This window comes from Danio rerio, chromosome 19, assembly GCF_049306965.1.
Source record: "Danio rerio strain Tuebingen ecotype United States chromosome 19, GRCz12tu, whole genome shotgun sequence".
Classification (NCBI taxonomy): Eukaryota; Metazoa; Chordata; class Actinopteri; order Cypriniformes; family Danionidae; genus Danio; species Danio rerio.
In genome coordinates, this window is record NC_133194.1 from 21,122,851 (window position 1) to 21,128,952 (window position 6,102).

Genomic DNA, 6,102 nt, shown 5'->3' on the forward strand with positions numbered 1-6,102 from the left:
GTCTGGACATTCTTCTACTCTGGAGTTGCCCACGGTGAAAGGTGGTGGGCTGGTGTGGGCTTGTTTATAGCTCCCCAACTTAACCACCATGTGTTGAAGTGTTCCTTGGTGAATGAGAGGGTTATCTCTGCGCCTCCATGTCCGGGATAGGTATCTTACTGAGGTTTGTGCCTAAAGGCCAAACACCAGTGCAGAGTACCTGGCCTTGGGAGTCCTTGGGAGGGGTGCTGGAAGGTGTTCAGACCGAGGACTTAGTTGTTCAACTGGGGTACTTCAATGCTCACGTGGGTAAAGACAGTGTAACCTGGAGAGGCATGATTGGGATAAATGGCTTCCCTGATCTGAATCAGAGTGGTGTTCTGTTTTTGGACTTCTGTGCTAATAACAGTTTGTCTATAACAAACTCCGTATTCAAGCATAAGGGTGTCCATCAGTGCACATGGCACCAGGACACCCCAGGGCAGAAGTCAGATCTCGAGGGAGGCTAGAGACATTGAGACAGAGTGGTCCATGTTCTCTGATTCCATTGTTAACGCGGCCGTGAGGAACTGTGGCCATAAGGTCTTTGGTGCCAGTCAAAGTAGCAATCCCTGAACCTGGTGGTGGACAACCTGGCTTGCAGAACTCCTGAGGCAGCTGATGGGTACAGACAGGCCAAGCATACTGCAGCCTGGGCAGTCAAGAAGGCAAAAAATTAAGCCTGGGAAGAGTTTGGTGGGACCATAGAGGAAGACTTCAGGTCAGCCCCAAAGAAATTCTGGCAAACTGTCCGGCGCCTCAAAGGGGAAAGCAGTTGCACACCAACCCCATTTACAGCAGAAAAGGGGAGCTGTTGACCTCGTCTAAGGAATTTGTTGGATGGTGGAAGGAATACTTTGAGGATCTCTTTAACCCCACTGACATGTCTTTCATTGAGGTAGCAGAGACTAGGGATGCTGAAGTAAACTCACCCATCACCCAAGCTGAAGTCACTGAGGCAGTTTGCAAGCTCTACAGCGGCAAAGCAGCAGGAGTGGATGAGATTTACCCTGTATATTTTATGTCTCTGGATATTGTGGGGCTGTCTTGGCTGACACGTCTCTACAGTATAGCATGAAAGTCGGAGAAAGACCTCTGGACTGGGCAACTGGGGTGGTGGTTCCCATTTTTAAGAAGGGGGACTAGAGGGTGTGCTCCAACTATATGGAGATCCCACTCCTCAGCCTCTCTGGGAAAGTATATGCCAGGGTACTGGAGAAGAAGATCCGGCCGATGGTTGACGGTCCGGGGATGACAGGATCTCACATCTGTTATTCGCAGAAAATTTTGTATTGTTGGCTTCATTGAACACAGAACTTTGGGATGCACTGGGGCAGTTTGCTGCAGAGTGTGAGGCAGCTGGGATAAGAATCAGGACCACCAAGTCCAAGGCCATGGTGCTCCACCGGAAAAAGGTGATTTGACATCTCCAGGTTGGAGGAAGGTTCTTACTCCAGGTAGATGAGTTTAAGTATCTTAGGTTTTTGTTTGAGTAAGGGAAGGATGGAACGTGGGATTGACAGGTGAATTAGTGCAGTGACAGCAGTAATCCGGTCGATGGACCAGTCTGTTGTGATAAAGAGGGAGCTGAGCAGAAAGGCAAAGCTCTTGATTTACTGGTTAATCTAAGTTCCTCTCACCTATTGTCATGAGCTTTGGGGCATGACCGAAATGTGAAAATCTCAGATTAAAAGCGGCCAAAATTAGTTTCCTTCACAGAGTGGCAGGGCACACCCTTATAGATAGAGTGAGGAGCGCTGTCACCTGGGAGGAGCTTGAAGTGGAGCCGCTGCTTCTCCACCTCGAGAGTAGTCAGCTGAGGTGGCTCGAGCATCTGTTTTAGATGTCTCCTGGACACCTACCTAGGGAGGTGTTCCCGGCATGTCCCACCGAGAGGAGGCCTTGGGGAATACCCAGGTGTTTAAACATTTGAAAAAAAAGATAAGAAAGGTATCATTTTAATATGGGTTCATCTTTTGTGAAAAGAAATCTGTTAACTAACTGAATATTGTGTTTAAACAACAAGAATTGTGATAACGGTACAGTTACAACAGACTAATGTAGTGCTTATTGCAAAATAACATTTTGTAAATATGACTACAGATTGGACAAAAGTAGGTTAGCAATTGACTACTACTGTAATAAAGAAAGGAAAATAGATCAATAGATTTAAATGCAACTCAGTGGCTGTGCTCATTTGAGTCACATACTTTTTTTTGATCCTCTATCTTTCAACTGTTGAGACTGTATTTGTTTCACGAACCTCTAAATATAAAAAAAACTCCCAAACCCTCTCAAAGGTAACAATCTAATTGATGTTCATCAAATAAAAAATATAACTGATTAAAAGATAAAATTTGGATTATTAAACATTAGCTAACACTCCTCTAAAACTCTTTTTGTTAAGGATCTGATAACTGATCTAAAGCCAGATGCACTTTGTATAACAGAAACCTGGCTAAAACCAGATGATTACATGCCCCTAAACGAGTCTTCAAATGAAGGATATCATTATAAAAGGACAGCAAGCCCCGCTGGCAACGGGACTTGCTGCTCATTCCACTCCTCCAGCTTACAAGATGGCTGCCTCTGGTCATCCAGCTAACAAGATGGCTGACACCAGTTCCCCATGTCACAAGATGGCTGCCTCCAGTCTGCCAGTTCACAAAATGGTCGCCAACAGTCCAGCTCACAAAATGGCAGACTCCAGCTCACAAGATGGCCGCCTCCAGTCCTCCAGCTTACAAGATGGCTGCTCCTCCAGCTCACAAAATGGCCACCTCCAGTCTTCCAGCTCAGAAAATGGCCACCTCCAGTCCTCCAGCTCACAAGATGGCCTTGATGGGCTGGACAAGATGGACTGGACAAGCCTCCAGTCCTCCAGCTCATAAGATGGCTTCCTGTCCTGAGTCTGTTCCTGTTCCTGAAATGCCATCACCAGAGCTGCCAGAGTCGACACCACCGCCGCCAGAGCTGCCAGAGTCGAAACAACCGCTGCCAGAGTCGACACCACTGCCGCCAGAGCTGCCAGAGTCGACGCCGCCGCCAGAGCTGCCAGAGTCAACGCCACCGCCAGTGCTGCCAGAGTCGAAGCCACTGCCAGAGCAGCCAGAGTCTACGCCAGGGCTGCCACTGCTGCCTGAGTTTCTCAAAGGGTCCAAACCCATGACCAACCCCCAAGGGTCAACCTGCATCCAAAGACGGAGGCTGAAGAGAAAGGCCTCTACAGCGAGGGTTTCTCCAGCCCCAGAACACCCTCCAGTGCTAGTCCTAGCCTCAGAGCGCCCTCCAGTCTCGGCTCCAGTCCCAGAGCGCAGCTCAGTGCTGTTCCCAGCCCACCTCCTTGCCCTGCCGGCACCACCCAGATGGCTCGCCCTGCCGGCACCCCCCAGACGGCTCACCCTGCTGGCACCACCCAGACGGCTCGCCCTGCCAGCTCACCACAAGTCTCCAGCCCTGCCGGCTCCCCGCAGTACTCCAGGCCCTCTGCAGCCTCATGATCCCGGGCCACTGCAGCTCCATGTTCCAGACCCACTGCAGTCTCATGATCCAGAGCCACTGCAGCTCCATGCTCCAGGCCCTCCACAGCCTCATGATCCCGGGCCACTGCAGCTCCATGCTCCAGGCCCTTCGCAGTTCCACTCTCCAGGCCTTCCGCTGCTCTATGCTCCAGGCAATCCGCAGTTCCACTCTCCAGGCCTTCCGCAGATCCATGCTCCAGGCCCTCCGCAGTTCCACTCTTCAGGCCTTCTGCTGCTCCATGCTCCAGACCCTCCGCAGTTCCACGCTCAGCTCCATGCTCCAGGCCCTCCGCAGCTCCACGCTCCGGGCCCTCTGCAGCTCCACTTTCCTGGCCCTCAGCAGCTCCATGCTCCAGGTACGCCCCCGCTGCATGGTCCTGGCCCTCCATCCCTCCCCCTGTTCCGCCTCCGCTCAACCTCCCGCCTGAACAATATTAGGAGTGTCTGGAATCCACCTACTACATAAACAGCACAGAAACATTTACTGTTGCTGAGTCTTGTTTACAGATAGTGACATTACAACGTGTTTACCTTTGTCTGCCTTTGCCGTGTTTTTGATCCTTAGCCTAGCTTATCCTTTTGTCCTTGTTTGCCGCCTGCCTTCTGACCTCCTTACCTGTTATTCGACTACGATTCTGTATTGTCTGCATATATCTATTTGCACCTGAATTGACCTTTGCTTGCCTGATGATTCTAATAAACCTGCACGTGGATCTGAACTTTAGTTGTTTGTGTCACTCCCTGCGTTACATATACAGTAATATTTTTTGTGTTATTCAGTGACCTGACTTTAAATATAATTAATTTGAAGCAATAGTGTTGTATATTTCAGTATGCAATTTAAACAACACATTTCAATCTAAATTTATATTGCCAACTGTATAAAGGTCTCTAGGGCACCATACCGACTTTACAAAAGATTTTGCTGATTTCTTATCTGAAATGGTTTCACAGATAAAATAAAATATTTTGGCGATTTTAAGTCATATAGATATTGAAAAAGATGTTTTAAGTCTGGCCTTTTTAGACATACTAGCCTTTGTTTTAGCATGTCTCAGAGCCTACTCATTGACAATCATACCTTAGAACGAATATTATCACATGGTATTGATATTAATAATGTTTTAGTTGTGAAGCAGAGTGATGACATTTTAGATCACTGTTTAATTCAGGGGTGTCCAAACTCGGTCTTGGAGGACCGGTGTTCTGCAGTTCAGCTCCAACCTGCTTCAACACACCTGCCAGGAATTTTGTAGTGTATCTAATAAGAGCGTGATTAGCTGGTTCAGTTGTGTTTGATTAGGGTTAGAGATAAACTCTCCAGGACACCAGCCCTCCAGGACCGAGTTTGGACACCCCTGGTTCAATCTCTTGTTTATTGTGCATTGTTAGGTCTACAAAATCATCTTCTATTTATAAATATGGTAGAGCGATCAACGCTAGCACTAAAGATCACTTTGTCAGTAATCTACATGATCTTTCTAATTTCCATAGCATTCCAGGCAGCTCAGAAGAGCTTGACACTGGAACTGAAACTATTGATTCTGTCCTTTCTAGCACGTTAGACATAGTTGCTCCGTTACGTTTGAAAAAGATTTGGGAAAAAAATCTTACAACATGGCACAATGAGCACACAGCAGCCCGGAAAACGGAACATATATGGAAGAAATCAAAACTAGAAGTTTTTCATCTGGCCTGGAAAGAAAGTACACTTAAAGGTGCAGTAGGTGATCTGCGAAAATGCTAACCGCTTAGCATATTATCTTTGGACAGCGAGGAGGGACTATGATTTAAAGCCGAGCCTCCTGAAATCGCGAACGTGCGCACTACACAGCAGACCCTCTAGTTCATGTCATTTGCCAGTTAGTTAGTGTTTGGCCGGCGTGTACAGAAATTACATTTATTACTAAGCCACACTGCTATTTCAGAGCTAATAATCAGAGTAGCATGGTAAACAGTATAGAAAGTTTATCATTGTTCAAAAATGAACCAATGTAAATATAAAAGCAACTTCAGCTCAATGAAGGAGGTTAGGCGGCATAGCGCTGTTTATTGCTGTTTTGTTGTTAAACTAAATAAAATCAAAGGTCCCTTATAAAGCTGAAAATAGTCACTGAAATCTCCCGGCCAAAGATTGATGTGACTATTTTCAGTTTTTTGGACCTTTGACAGCATTGATAATGTAGATTTTTAACACATCTGTGCATATAAGCAATTCATAACAACACAAACTAACATAAGCGTAGCCTGACTAAAATAGTTGGTAACGCTTTCTTTTACAACCCGCAAAGTACCGCGTAAGTACAGTGAAATTACAGTGTACTTTTCTGTACGTACTGTGTAAGTATAATGAACGTATGTGTAGGTATGAGGGAACAAATCGTAATGCTTGGGTAAAAAGGGGGTAACAACCAGATGTTCATCACGAAAATGACCGCGTAAGTACAGTGAAATAACGGTGTACTTTTCTGTACCTATAGTGTAAGTATAAATAACGTTTACGTAAGTATAAGGGAACAAACTGTAATGCTCGGGTAATAAGGGGGTAGCATCCAGATATTCA